Here is a 15,785-nt window from a genome sequence, read left to right on the forward strand (position 1 = left end):
TATAAAAATCCATCTTACTTTGAAGAGTTTGCCGTTTATATTTTTCTTTCCCCATGTCGCAGGTGGCACATCAGTATAGCAGCAGGCACGTGTATATTATGTAGTCGGGCCAGGAGTGACACAAGGGGTCCCCGGTGTATTCACACAGGGTCGGCGTCGAAGTCACCGGAGCGTGTGTCCCCGGGGTGTGGGTCTCTCATACAAACTGCTAGAACAGGCGAGTGGGGGAGAGCTCGCCCCCTGTAGGAGCTGTTTTGTGGATCGTCCCTCACATCCGCGCCCCCACCGCAGTCCAGGTGTGCTGAGGCCTTAATTAGAGAGGAACTGTTTTGGAGGGAGTGCAGGGTCGTATCGCTATATTGTTCCCAGGGGGAGCACAGGTTAGTGCATATTACGGTCCTCAACAGTTCTGATCAAGGGCTGCACAGGCCCTGTCGCCGGTCCGAGTTTATGAGGAGCCATGTAGGGATAGGGGGGAAGAAGCAGGGTTGGCTCCTGGGCCCACTCACACCCCTACCTTGCTATGGCTGGGTCCGTTGCCTTTGTGTCGTCCACCAGAAGGGGAGCGCGGCACTAGATCTTCCCAGGCGTGCCGCGACTCAACCCTGGGCGGTGCAGTCTCGCTGATGGGGGGAGGGGAAGAGGGAGACCACCGATGGAAGGATGTTGGCGTAGGCCCAGGCCTGGGGCGAGCACTTCAGGTAGCCGCGGGTCTGTGATAAAGAGGTGTTGGAGCGCTTCCCGCGTGATCCTCCGCAAGCACAGGAAGGAAGGTGAGGGTATCTTTAACGGGATGCAGTGGATTGGCGATCGGGGCCGCTTCAGTCCTAGCGCCCGGCAATGTTCAGGATCAGGTGGGCGGGGGGGAACGCACTCATGGCTCCGGGCGGTTCCAGCAGAGCGTCCTAGGGCGTGCTCTGTCAGCCCGCTGGCGTTTCTCCAGTGCGTGCCCCAGCTCCGAAGCGTTGGTGTGCCCCGGAGGGGGAGGGGTGAGCAGTCGCCTCCGCTCACGCTGCTTTGGACGCGGATCACCCGCCAGCCGGCGGTCTTCGAGCCGGTATTGGAGTCCCCCTGGTCCGAATCGTCTCAGAGCTGCAGCGACGGCTGCCCAAGTGCGTTCGCTAGCGTTCGTAGGCAGATGGGGTTCTTTAGAGCAGCAAAAAGGGTTTATTTAAAAGGATAAATGCAGCGGCAGCCGGGAGCCGAAGTGCTTAGGTCCGCCACCTACTACTTTTAAAGGCACCTATAATGACAACTACTTTAGTCGATGGTACCTGGAACCACAAATTATTTATTCTCCAATTTGTTCACGCTTCACGGTTTAATGCAATGCGTGGCTCAAGTGCGATAATAGGCAATGGGGTACATGGTCTGGTGCCTGCATTTTATATTTCACCAGTAAATATATGCGCTGAATGATACAACCCGGGCAAGCTTTAATTTGACGTTTTTTTTCATTTCAAACCTTTTAACAAATTGAACTTTTGACAGAATGAAGAACTTGGAGCATGAGGCCATGCATAATTGGTCAGTAGTCATCACCTCTTCCAGGTGAAGGGTCACCCACGCACCCAGTTAGGTGGGCCGAGTTAGTGTTCTTTATGAATAACAGTAGCTTTAGTCAGGTAAGATGAAGGTTGAGCCAGCCACCGTACCCTGGTAGCCATGATGGGATAGGTGAGTACGTCGAGGTTAACTAAACTAAACTAACCGTAGAACTTGGACAGAGGTGACCCATTTGAACTGACAGGGGATCATTTGTTGTGTGTGTTGCCGTCTTTTGGTGCCTTGGTGATGACGTATAAAATAACACGGTAGGAAGAAATGTCACGCAGCGGGTGGGTGTTTTGTTACCGTCGCCAGGTCTCTCATTGGCGCGTGCGTCGAGCTCCCCGACAGGGCACGGGGCAGAGGCTGTAACCGGATGCGTCCATTGTTGTGTGTTGCACTGTGCTACACGCCGCGACGCGCAGGAGCCGGGCGCGCGGCTCTGCGGAATGCAGCCGTCCCTCAGCTGACAGGCGAGTGCAGAAGACGCAGGGCAGAGCTGCGCGTGCGGCGGTAAGTGGGCCACAGGTTTATTACCAGTCCGTTTCGAATGGAGTACTTTTGCATTTACAGCTAAATGATCTGTTATTTATGCTGAGCCCGGACATTCTTGCAAGGTGCCGAATGTAAACAGTATCATGTTTATTAAACTGTTCATGTTCAAACCGCCCCAAGAGAAAGTTGTGTCTTTAGTAGGTCTCATGATTAGTCTATTTATCATTCTAATTTCTTTAATTTATTAATTATTTGCAGGCTCTGACCAGCACTTCAGACGAGTGCTTAAACTCTCTTCTGTGCATGCTTGTCAATGTGACTCTGGTGTATGATGTCGTTTAGAATTTGTCCTGTGGATCAATTACGTTTGCAGCGTAGAAAGGTGTCAATTTCGATATAGCAAAAGATACCTTGGCGTCGGGATACCACGGCCCGAGATCTCACTGTCAGTTATGCACTTCCCTTAATATTGCCCTTGACCTCCCAGGGAAACTCCTGCTCAAAATTTCCCAGTGACTTATAAAGCAATTGCAATGTTAAATAACAGTTCCTAATTGGCGATAAGTATTCCTCTTCTACAAGCAGTTAATTTATTATGTAAGCATTGAGTAAACCGCTTAGAAAATGTTCACAGCCTGTTTATTTAGCTAATTTACAATTTGCGTGTCCTATACATGCTGGTAGGGTGCAGTCAATAGTTAAAAGCTGTTTTAGAAGCAGTTTGCTTTCTAAAACTTTGCTTAAAAAAGACTTTCATTTTGACTAGGGTCAGCAGATAGTTCAGGGCTTAGCTCTGACATGCGGCCCCCCTGCACTCTGGAAATTCGCGCCCTGGCAAGTTCGATACAGTGAATACCATTAAATTGGGATATAACAATTACAGCTCTTCTAAGCAGGAGGAATGCAGCGGGAAGTGCTACTGTACATTAAATCTGATAAGATAGTGTAATTTGTGACTGTCTACTTCCTCCTGACCTTAATTGATCTATTTTTCTCCCTCCCATTTCATTTCTTAATTAACAATTTTTAGTTTTGGTTCGTAGAGACAGCGATATCCCCATATACATGAAGAAACCTTGGTCTAGATAGAATGTATATGGAGCCCAGCACTTTTTTTCTCTTGCATATGCACCAGTATGTAGAAGTGGACTGGATACCAAAAGTGGCCCTGGAAAGGCTTTTCAATGTGGCCCCATATCACACAGTGAAAGCAAGCCATCACCTCTAAGTGGGCTTTAGGAAGTTTTCCCTGAAGAATATTTGGAAACAATGGGTGCGAATAGTGAATTTTAAAGGAAATTTGCTCGCACATAGGGATTAAATAGCAGTAGTACATAACAACAAACGGATACACAATGTGTTAGTAGTGAGGAATGACCTACTGGCAGCTTTATAGCAAAGTCTTTACTTCAAAGAGATGTCGGCGATTAGGAGAGATGGAAGGAAGGGGGTGGTGCATGGGAGAGAGGGTAAGAGAAGAAAAACAGGGCCCCCACTAAAAAGAGGCCCATTGAGAAATCTGCAGAGGTCACTGTCAGCCAGTCCAACACTGCCAGTACCACAGCCAATAGCACATGATCTGTATCCTTTTAAACAGCAATCTCTGCCTGCAAAATCATCTGTCTGAAAGGAAATAGGTTAATTGCAGCCATTTGGCTGCTGCTTATCTGGATCCTTGTTATATGTGGTGATTTAAAACAGTCCCCTTCCCCAGCAAAAGCCTCTCCCTGAAAGATAATGGGATACTTAACACTAACAGCAGAGTCTAATGTAACAATACTTCAAAACCAAGGGTGCCTCCAGCTATGTGATTTCTAAGCAATACGGAATCCCAGCGCATCCCCCTGAATTAAAGTGCTAAGCCTGAACCATTTGGTTTCTTTTGTATAGAAATGTAAAGACTAATAGTAACATAGTAATCATTGTGTTTTATTAATAAAATGCAAAGACCAATAGTTATAATCCCTTTATATTATTAGGCTAATTTGTAAAAGTAAAATTTGATGTGTAAACATTTAAATATAAAAAAATATTTGAATGTTAGGGAAACATGTCTGCCTTTAAAAAGAAAAACACAAAGCTATTGGCTCTGCCATTGCTTGTGTTCATAGCAGAACTGCAATACTGAGACTTTACCAAAATGATGCACTACTAGAAGATCCCCAAAGTGCATTTGAGTCTTCTCCCACCCACTTCCTACTTTCGGACCTACTAGCCAGAGCCTTAGGCCATGGCCACCTAGTGGGTCAAAAGAAACATATTGAGGGAACATGTACAGTGGACATGGCTGAGTTTGAGCGACACGCCAGAGAGCAAATAAATGCCTGGGCACTCATTCTCATTCTTTAACGAACTATTAATTTATAGGATAAACGTACACTTTGCACTTGGTTTGCTCTCTAGTGTGCTGCTCAAACCCAATTTGAAATGTAGTAACACGCAGCTTGCAGTTCTTGCTCATGTAAAAGCGGTTTTCTCCTACCGTGCCTGGAGGCACCAGCTATTTGTTTGCTTAGCACCAGTGGAGCTGTGTTTGTTTTGGAAATATATATATATATATATATATATATATATACATATATATATATATATATATATATATATATATATATATATATATATATATATATAGGCAGGGATCAAACTTAAAATTGAATAAGCAGGAGCTAAAAGCAGATCCTGGGTATGCAGCATTATACCAGGAGCTAGTACATAGTGTTCTGCAAATCAAACTTCCACAAACTTGGCTTAAATGGATTATTCTACTTTCACATTTCAGGTGAAACTTCAAAAAAGACAAGATGACATCTTAGGCTAAACAAAGTAATTTATTAGCACACTTTTCTAATTTTCAAATTACTTCATCAGGGTTAGGAAGAGAATGAGGCTTTTGGAATGGAATATGTATATATATAGCACATATATATCACACAAACACACACTCCCACACCTGCAGCGATAAAACTTGAGTTAGGTTGAAATACTTCACAGCAACAAAACCCTTGAAATTCTATAAACACATTTTAGTTGACGTTAAGGTGATGCTTTAAGTGTTTGTAGCTACACCATTTTAACTCTGAGCACCTTTTGTACAGATCATTGGCACACTGTTGACATCACAAATTACATCACCAGTGACATTGCAGTTCACATCACTTATGGAATTATGTATTGCATCATCGATGGCATCACTAGAAAATAGAGCACACTGATGACGGCCGTTGGGCATGGCCTTTAGCCATGTGCCAGGCCTTATGAAGCTACCCAAAGAAGCCGCTGGCCACTTTAGCCCCATAGCGGGTCCTTGGGCCACTGGCCATAGCCTGTAACTATGGCCACACTGCCGGCGGAATGTCCTTTAGCCATGCCCCCAGCCCCACGAGGCCACTCAAAACAGCCACTGTGCCAGGCCAGTGGCCAGGCCCTGTGGCCCCTTTACCCAGATAACAGCTCCACAGGCATATTTCATTTCTGTTAGCATGCACTACACATACACCTATACAATATGCTTGCTAAATGTTGTTAAATCGAGCAAGAGAAGTTTATACTCTGACAGGTATTTTTTCACGATGTACATTGGAAGGTCACCTGTGATGTCATCAGTGTGCAGTAGTTTTTTTTTTAAAAACAATTTATTAAATATTAACAGAAGAAATCAGTGTAACAAAGAGATACAATAGACAATTATCCATACAATAATAATGAAAAATATATTGAGAAAAAAAAGAATAATAAAATTCATTAAAAAATAAATTATATATTTAAAAAAAATATTATAATAATGTGCAGTAGTTTCAAGTGATGTCACGTTTCCTCTCATATTCTCCCTTCCAGCTTTCACCTCTTGCAGCTCACCTTTAGCTCCAAGGATGCCCTAGTGCACAAAATGTAGTCTTTCAATACATTTTTGCACCAGTTTCCATAGCTGCCTGGCAGCCAGCCTGATTGCAGCTGTGCGACTCCCAGCTATCCCTGGCTTTTCAGCCAACAGCACTTGCATTTGCATGCCTCCCTGTGCTTACATTTAGAACATTGAAAAGACAAGCCACAGAATGCAGCGTGTAGTTGATTACAAAGCCAGGACTGTCTGAAAACATGACATGCCACGGAGCTATAGTACTCAGTGTTTGCGTCTTTTGAGCAATAGACATTAAGCTTTGGAACAGGAAGTCAGAAACCTTCTGCAGCCTTGACTATTCTTTACAAACACAATTACACTGGACCCCCTCGTTGTGGTTTGTGCAATGCATTCTTAGTAAGAACACGGTTCAACTGTGTTCGCTTATAGCATGTATTCCCGTTACTCTCTGAGCGACCCCTTGACCCGAGAGCCGCAAGAAACACAAGAATGCAATAAACTGCGTGTTTTGCTCACACTCTAGGAGACTCAGTCTGAGCATAGTTTAATTACCTTGCGGAAGCCCAGCAACCCTTCCTCTCGCAGCACTTCTTTAAGAATGCACTTTAGGCCAGCACAAGAGTAATATTGCATTTTATTGAGTTTCGAAAATTGCGCTATATCAACGCCCCCCATGCCTTGTTTTTGTTGCTGCATCGTAGGCTGCCAAGAGACCAAAGGGAAAGAGGCTTATTTAGACAAAGTGCTCAAGGAATGTCACTTGCATGGCACTTAGTCCACCCCAGCTGTGGGTTCTATACTGAATAATCCCAGGGGCAGGGGGTACAGTCGCGTATACAATCTCCAGGATGCATCTTTGTACACCTGGTGCTGGGGATGGGTGGGTAGGCGGAGTGTTAATAGTAATATAAGCCCAATTAAGGTGACCCAAGATGACTTGCAAGTTGTATTACAAAATAGCAAGGGGCTGCAAATCTCCAAACAAGCCAAGCATGGGAAGCAATAAGCGCATACTCCTGTGCGGGACCATTGTCTGTAATGGGCAAGTGTGGGCATGATATGATATGGTATTTGTAACATCCCAGAGCATAAGCATTCGCTAGGGCAGGCTTAAAGATTTTTTGGGTCCACTCGTGTTTATTTTAAACACAAATTGTTGTGACAAGGATTTTCAGCTAGGGAGATTTAGGCACTTTTACTGGACCTCAAAAAAAGGCAGACTGGGGAGAGGTCTCTCCCTGCTTATAGAAAATTGACCCTTTTCTTTATTTTTTTCTATGATTTTTTAAAAATTAAAAACAGATAGCAAATATAAGGCTCAGCCCACACAACCATATTCCTGTAATTGCCAGTAGGAGTATTCAAGAAATGTAAACCCAGCTGGAGAAAACTCACAAATGCAGCACTTGTTTAACTTTCCTCTTCCCCTAGTAGCTAGCACAAATGTCACTAATGCTCGCAAACCACAGCGGGCACAGGAGCCAACATGGCTGTGGCTGGCGGTTTAGTTTTGTGACTTGAGCTGTGAGCCCAGAAAACCATATAATCTCCGAATACAGCCAAGATAGCATCCATCGCTGATGCCCCAAACTCGATGGCTGGTTCAGGTAGAGTCTCAAAATTTCTCTTTTCCTAACCCGCCTAGAGCAATGGAGAAGTGTGAAGAGTATTCGGCAGACTGTTGGAAGGCGGTGTGACAAACAACTGCTTATAGTGCATATTTAAGGGCCTGTAAAAAGCTAAACCTCAATTTTGGATACAGTCGGTGTAAGTGTTCTTGGATCCCCACAGATGCAAGATTTTGTGACTTGGGAGAACCAAGGGCAAAGTTAACTAATGCATGCATGCTGGATGAGAATGCTCGGATTGTTGCTAATTCACTGCGAATAACATTTATTACCTACCTGATTGGGATAGAAAAAGGGAGAAAATCCAGCAGACTTTGCTGGTCAGAATGATTTAAGAGGGTCACACTGCAGATCCTCTGAGGATCCTCCAGCCAGCGTAACTTTTAGATTCAGAGATAGATCGTCAATACTTTATTGTATTTTGATCGACTCTTTCCAGTTTAAGATGGTAGCATTTTTTCATGTTCTCCCAAGAATTGAAACCGATCACAGTCCACTCATTTTCACTTGGAGTGTGGAAATGCAAAATCATAACTCCACCTTAAACGAGGACAGGGAGAAAAATACAAAATCTTATGCAATATAGAAGTGAGTTATTGACTGCTGCTTCAGCCGACGGGAGAAATATGATTTAATTTTGTTTGAAAAACGTCTTAGTCATGAAGAATTGGGAGCACTTTTCAGAAAATGCGCCTCATTACAAGGTTGCCGGTCCAGTAACAACGGTAGCGGTAAGCTTGCTGGTACCATTGTTACCGGACCGGCAAACTACAAGGTCTGCTCGTGGGTGCCTGTCAGCCCGGCGGAACGGCACCCGCAAGTAGACTTACACAGAAGCAACGGCACCATTATTAACCATTATTAACGGTGCCGGTGCTACGGGCCTCCCCATTCCAACTGAGCCCCATGGGGCTCAAATGGGAATGGGGAGTAATAATTACCGGCACCCGGCAATGGGCAATTACCGGGTCTGGCGGGGCCGGAATGCCCCGATAATTGCCCATTGCCGGGTGCCGGTAATTTCAGGACTCCGGCGGCAGCCGTGCCTTATTTACCGGCACGGCTACCGCCATTGTCATAATGAGGCCCAATGTGTCTTTTCCGGCTCTATGGACAGAAAAGCTGTGGAAGGCAAAGATGCTTAGCATGCCCCTTAGTTCGATTTAGAATGAAGGATCACAAGGACTTTACCACATGGACCATACTCTGCACCAAGTCTCTGTGATTACACATAGTCAGTACTACTTCACAAAACGCACAGAGAAGAAAACCTTGACAGCATTGTACTACATAGGCCTTCTGTAGAAAATCAAGCCCTTCTTACTGGATGTCTGCTTTCCTTTCAGCGTACAGGCCCCTGTTCTATCTGCAAATCCTTGCTCACTCGTCTGCATACTACCACCCTAGCACTTATGAACCTCACTCATTGAACTGCACGGCCTACCCCTTCAAGCCTGTATCAGCTCCAAAGCCAGTTTCATCATATACAAATCTGTCAATAAGTACGCTCCCTCTAACATGCCAAATAAAGTAGCCACCTCTGGTGATCTGTGCGTCAACAGAACCCACGATCATTTCAGCAGAAATGCAGAAAAAGGAAAAAAGAGGGACAGAAGCATTCTCGGTCTAAGCTCCCAGACTGTGGAGCTTCATCGCCATCAACATCAAACTTAAGTCCATCCTCCTCTTCATGGAGCACCTTGTTCTAGTAAAATACACTCCCCACAAACCCCCTAGCTGAGCATCCCCCATGACGACCCCCCTTTGCAGTCCACACCCTTATTCCACACCTTATGTCAGTGATATTCAAACCCATTTATGTTGCCCCCGCCCCCATTTGAGTAGAAATATAGGGGCAGAACGCCTTTGAGTAATGATCTTGTTGCTGGCCCGCCCAGGTGCCATATCTGCTTATATTTTCTATTAAAAGCATTCACTGTACTCTCTTTGAAGAGCCTCACCCCCCCTGGACATCCTTCAGGCCCCTCTGGGGGGCTAGACCCATAGTTTGAAGACCCCTGCCGTATGTTCGTCCAGCACTGCAACAGCCATATTACATGTTCTCGTCCAACTGTAAATGTTGACTACTCCCCGCTACTCTTATGTTGTAAGGACAGGTTGCTTCTCTAACCATCCAATGCGTGATTGCATCCCCTACAGATATACAGCGCTCCATTTCTTCCCTATGATAGATTCACACTCAGTGAGGTCCCAAAATACAAAAAATACAATAGAGATAGAACAGCAAAAAAGCTCTGAAATGAGCTCATTAGGGATAAAAAAGGTTATCAGTTAAAATGTCGAAAACATTTTTTCGAATGCAATAATGTCGAAAAAAAGAATGCCGAATAAAAAATCGCATTTTTTTTTTATTTTTATTTTTTTTTTGGTTTAGATAGTAAAAATGAATTGTAAATAAAAAAAACGGGGGGTTGGGCGAAGGACCCCCCCTTTAAAAAAATTTAAAAAATCGAAATAATTTTTTTCGCCATTTTTTTTCCGACATTATTGCATTCGAAAAAATGTCATTCGACATATTCACTATAAATCTTGCAGCCTACGTGCTGTTTCTTGGCTGTTGCATCCTCCATGTTCATTCTGATTGCTGCCCACTGTATATTGCTCTTGGTTCAATCGGGGCTCTACTTGCATTGCTCCTCGATTGATGTACATCTGTCATGTACATCTCTCCTTGATTATTTGTTTGCATCCCTTCCTAACCTGCTTGCATTTGACTTTCCACGTTAAACTTCACAGATTGACAAGCCGATCACATACTGCAGGAGAACACCTGTAGTACCCCCTTCTCCTGCATTCACTAACACCATCTGAAATCTACCCCTTCTCACCAGCTTGTCACGCACGACTCTCCAGCAAATGTCAACCAATGCTCCATCTCAAGCTTCGTCCGAAGCAGACCGATCAGGATACCTACACCTAGGGCACCCTCTGGAAACTAGGTGCTATCACAAATCACCTAGTAACATTCGGACCCACAGAAAACGGGTACATCTGATCTGTAACCATGCAGAGCATGAAGGATTCTTGTAGGATAGAATATATGGGGGACATTTGGAAGAAATAAATACAGGTAATGCCCAAGACAATTAATGGAAGAAGATTAATTGGAAAAATAATAAGAAACTAGATATTCAAGGAACCCAAATCGTGAAATGATACAATTACTATGCCAATACAATATAGAATTTGAATCAATTAAAGTCTGTATCCATATTATTGTACCATATTACTGTATTCCTTTCCTGTCCAGTGCTCTGATCACTCACAGCTGGATTCACCCTTTTTTATAAGCCATGCACATACATACAGATCCTAAGCCTGCATAACAGTAAGGTATGGCGTAATGTCCCACGTCCGGTGTCCCAATGACATGAAATCATATTACACCATAATAAATCCAACTTCCTGCCAACACTGGCCTGTCCCAAATGTCTGTGAAACAGCACCCCGCCCTGGTTAGCTTCATTTTTATAACATACACTTAAATATAACTAAATATCCAAATGCGACCACCCCTGCACACACATCCACATGCAAGCAATCAATACCATTCATACTAAACACATTACAGAGAATTGCATCTTAGATGCTACATTTCAACATGATTTAGGCTATTGCATATGGTTTTGTTAGCTACTGCCCTAAAGAGAGTCATTTGCACTCCTCCCCTATTTCTTCCCCACCGAGTAGAGACTCTTGGACTATGACTGGTAGCAATGCTGCTCCCAATTAATTCATTAGCATGCTCCTGGGAGATGAAAAATGAAGATTTCCCCAATGCACTATTTGCACATTGGCACAGCATTTTTATTTCTTAGCCTGTGTGACTGCTCAGAGACTGGTCTACGAGCATGGAATCTATGCACACGCTCCATCAAGAGCAGCAGAGAAAATTGAGACTCATCAGAAGCTTTGGATATAAAACATTTCAAAACCTATCACTTGCAATAGAACCAGGCAGGCCAATAAAACAAAGACTCTTCCTCTGCACTGGCCTTTCTAGGTTTTTCCGACAGCTTATGCACCCGTTACTATCTTTCAATTAAAGTCTTAGCAGGTACTGTGCCAACCTTCAGAGGAGGGAGCCTCTGCTCAGTTCCCATCAGTCACTTTTTATGGCCTTATGTCCTACCCTACCCTGTGCTAAAACATTTTTGGACTCAAAGCAGTCAACTGGCTGTTAATTATCCAATATGCATTGACATACAATTCTGGGTTGCAATATGCCGCCTGTGAGCAGATCTCACATGTGGGTTCTTCCCCAGGTGTTTTATTATAGAGTTAGAGGGACACTGTATGCTTTTTATGATTCTTTGTGTTAGACCTCTTCATAGCAGCCACATCCCCATCAACTTCCCCTTTCATCCGCGGTCCGTCCCCTTTTTTGAATCCTAACATTGCAACTAACCAGAAATGTCCAGGTTCTGTAAAAGAATCCCTTCACAACAATACAATACCACATTCCTCAAATTGTCACTGATTTAGTTAAAATGGATGGTAAAAATGAACACTTACACAAATGTAACACACCTCCTTTCCTCCACTGACTACTTAACAATCAATAGCTCCATCTCAGCACTCATCCTTTTCAAAGGCATCATCGCTACCCTCTCCTTGTTCCAAATTTCACAATTTTCCAGCTGTACAGAATTTCCCAAGTACCCCTTAACAGTCAACATTTTTGAGAACTCTGGTGACCCCTTATGAACATTCCTGGGATTCGTCATCTCATCAAATTTCCTTCAGGCATATGAGTTTCACATATGTAATTCATCTTATCATACCTCCTCTTGGAATATTAATTCCTTCTCATCCTCTCCCTCACATCATCCTAATTTACATTTACTAAATCAGCTCTTCCCATGCACCCCGGAAGCAGCCAGGTATTGGGGTGGCCTCTCCCGAAAGTCTCAAGTGGGGACACCCTAGTGGTGTCATGCAGAGCTAAAAGGTACTGAAATACTCTTTCCATTATAGCTCTCACCCATTCTTCATTGGTTGCCATGGAAATCCTTATCACCTCCCTCAACGTTCTCTTACAACGCTACACGACAACATCACCCTTCCTTTAACACAAAGCAATGGTTATGTGCTGAATGCCATTCAACCTTAAACATTTTGCCATCTCCCTTGACACCAACTGAGGACCATTGTCAGAAATCAGCTTCTTGGGTAATGCCTCTCTCCAGAATATCGATTCTAAAAATCGTATAATTCTCTTATAATGTATCTCTCTGATCACACAGCATTCTGGCCACTTGGACATGACATCCACCACAACATAACTGCCTAGCGTGCCCCTTACATCCAGATGCCACAAAATGTCAATAGCAACTGCATCTCATACCATGGCAGGAATGGGCAGTACTTTCATTTGTGGAGTCCTGGTTTGCAGCACTTAATCACTGTCCACACAAACCTGACACTCAGCCTATTCACAATATTTGCATCCATGTCCGGCCACCAATAATATTCTCTTATCAGACCTTTCGCCTTACACACCCCAAAATGTCATGCATGCGTAACATACACAATCAGCTCTCCCATCCCTTGGGGCACTACAATTGATGACCTTTAACCAAAAACATCCCTTCCGTTTCCAGATCATCTTTCACTCTTCTAAAGCATTTAAGTTCTTCACCAATTTCATCTTGTGGCCAAACCTCAGTCAGAAAGTGTACCATGTTCTCCTACATGTCATCCAAAAGGCAAGCCTCTCCCCACTCTTTTTCCCATATCCGCTTTGACACCATAAAAAACTTCACCATCAGCCCATTGCAACATTTTCAGGACTTGGACTTTGTTCCTCCCCACCTTTGAATTCCACTGCATTTCTTGACATAGCATCCGATACCACATTACCTTCACCGCAACATACTTTAGTTCAAAGTTCAGACCTTACATCCTTGTGATCCACTAACAATTCTTCTCAAAATTCCATTAAGCCCCTTGTTGCTAAATATCAATACCAATGACTTGTGATCAGTGACACTCAGAAGTGGCCTCCCCCAAACATATGTTTTAAACCTTTGTACTCCCCAAACACATGCTGAAGCTTCTCTGTGTAACACAGAATATTTAGTTTCTGCCTCCCTCGAACTGCAAGACGGAAATGCCATGGTCTGCCATTCAGTTCTACTGGGCTGTGTGAGTAACCAGAAGGCGTCTCACCCGCTAGTCCCCGGGGATCTATCATCCAGGTAGCCAGGACACGGCCATTGCTTTTGGATCCAGTTCCTGGAGTTGGATCAGTGCAGGGGGATCACCTGGATGAGGAGTCTTGGGGAGTGGGAGTGGGACGCTGGATGGTGAAACGCAGTATCCCCTTCCCTGTAACACATTTCCCCCATCCTTCCAGGTAGGATACTTAGGAACTCAACCTCACCCTCCTTTCCCGACATGAACACTTTCTCTCTGACAGCTCACTGTTAGAGAAAATGGACTAACACCGTAGCCGTATACCTGACATGTCCCAACACAAGGGTCAGGCAGAGTCAGGCAATTACTGATCATTACACATACATGACTTCCATCACACTTCCCCTCACAGATAAAAGGCGGCGCATGAAAGCACACTCGAGCAAGGCAAAACACACGAGGAAGCAGCAGTTCCAAGATGGCAGTTTAACACAAGGAGAAAGACGGCAAGACCAGAGAGGGTTGCAGGGATGGAAGTGCCCTTGACCTTTTCATAGAAATACTGCTACTTTCAGGAGCCTTTGAGAATAAGAAACAGATGACCTGGAATTAAACCTGAAGAAACATGCAGTGTGTTAGAGGTGCCAAAAAGCAGCACCAGTAAAGTCAGCACAGCCGGTGAGTCGGGGAGACTGATAGCAGACCGGTCTGTGTTAGAACCAAGGCTGCAGCAGCAATTTTGTAGGAAGCAATCTGGGGAGAACAGTGTGTGAAGCGTATGTGATGAGCAATGCAAATATAATTGTATCCAACTGAGAGTATGGTGAATGTAAATTGTGAATTGTGAAATCAAAGTGTTCCTGCAATGGGTCAAGCTAACTCCCATGCACCTTCGAAGTCTTCGATAGCTAATACGAACTGCAATTGGTCCGAGCTGAGGGAGACTGGTTGTGTAAGAGGAAGGATCTGAGCCTGGCTGAGGGGGATCCGGGGTGAACCGTAAGTCACCCGAGAAAGAATATTCTCTGAACATTAGAGAAGGGGATCTGAGCCTGGAAGAGGGGGCTCCAAAGTAACAATTGTGGTATAAAAACGGATCTGTGCCCAGCTGAGGGGGATCAAGGGTGAAGAGTGAATCACCTAACTTGAGTACTTGAAAGAGGAAAGGAACATTTAATTTGTTTTGGTACATCAGGCACTCTGAATCCAGAGACTTTGATAATTTAAAAGACTTGAGCACAGAAAGCCCTGATGCTGGTAATGGAACTGTGTGCTCATGCCGAAGAAGCCAGAGAGTGTGCTCTGCTCGAGTGAACCACCTTGTCCCGTGCTGAAAACGTGGGGAAGGGTGGCTAACGACCTGAGCATCCTGACGTATCATTTTGTGAACGCTTCTTTCTTTTTCATGAACACTACCCCACACTATTTGTATTTAGTGGTAAGGATTGGCAATAGTTTTTTTTGTGTAGGCCCTTTTATTTTGATGAGACTCCACTAGGACTGCATTATTATTATTTGATGGTCGCAGCTTACTCCCATCTGTTGATTTAGAATTAGATAGACGTTTATCACACCTTTGTTAAAGTTCAATAAACACCCTTGAACTGTGGTCACTTCTGTCTGCCTTACTATTGATACCATGCCTGACTTACAGTTGAAACAACTCTACCATATGTCATATTCACTGGCACCAGTATACAATCTCACCTGGAGATCTTCATGAAATACCTTTAATACAGGTGCTTCTATTACACCTCCTCTCATCCACCTAGGAAGAGTGTTGAAAACCTTTTCACCAGACCTGTATACAAACTATCAAAAATCAACTTTCTCTTAAAAACACCTAAGAACGTTTGCCCAAACTTCATATGCAGGACCAGGAAGAGGGATCGAGTAATACAGAACATTTATGTTGAAGCTCAAGAGACTGATAATCCTGAATGGAAACCAGAGTGAGGAGAAATCCAGGGGAAGGGAACCACCCTCTGGAGCAAGGAACTCTATCCCTTTGGAACATTTTGTCTTGGAGTAATTAATTTTCTTTTTTAAAATGTATACATCACTCAAGGCCAAAGACATTTTCCCTTTTCACTTTA

General features: G+C 44.1%; 1 protein-coding gene across 1 annotated transcript in view; it reads left to right on the forward strand.

The window, feature by feature from the left end:
* Positions 1-1,961: 1,961 nt before the first annotated feature.
* The window catches only part of AKNAD1 (AKNA domain containing 1), an 869,453-nt gene continuing 855,629 nt past the window's right edge, over positions 1,962-15,785 (forward strand). Inside the window, exon 1 of the mRNA XM_069641860.1 lies at positions 1,962-2,061. The gene's annotated coding sequence lies outside the window, so the exon portion shown is untranslated. The remainder of the gene's footprint in view (positions 2,062-15,785) is intronic.

Source organism: Ambystoma mexicanum, chromosome 1q (assembly GCF_040938575.1).
Source record: "Ambystoma mexicanum isolate Mex_15411 chromosome 1q, UKY_AmexF1_1, whole genome shotgun sequence".
Lineage (NCBI taxonomy): Eukaryota > Metazoa > Chordata > Amphibia > Caudata > Ambystomatidae > Ambystoma > Ambystoma mexicanum.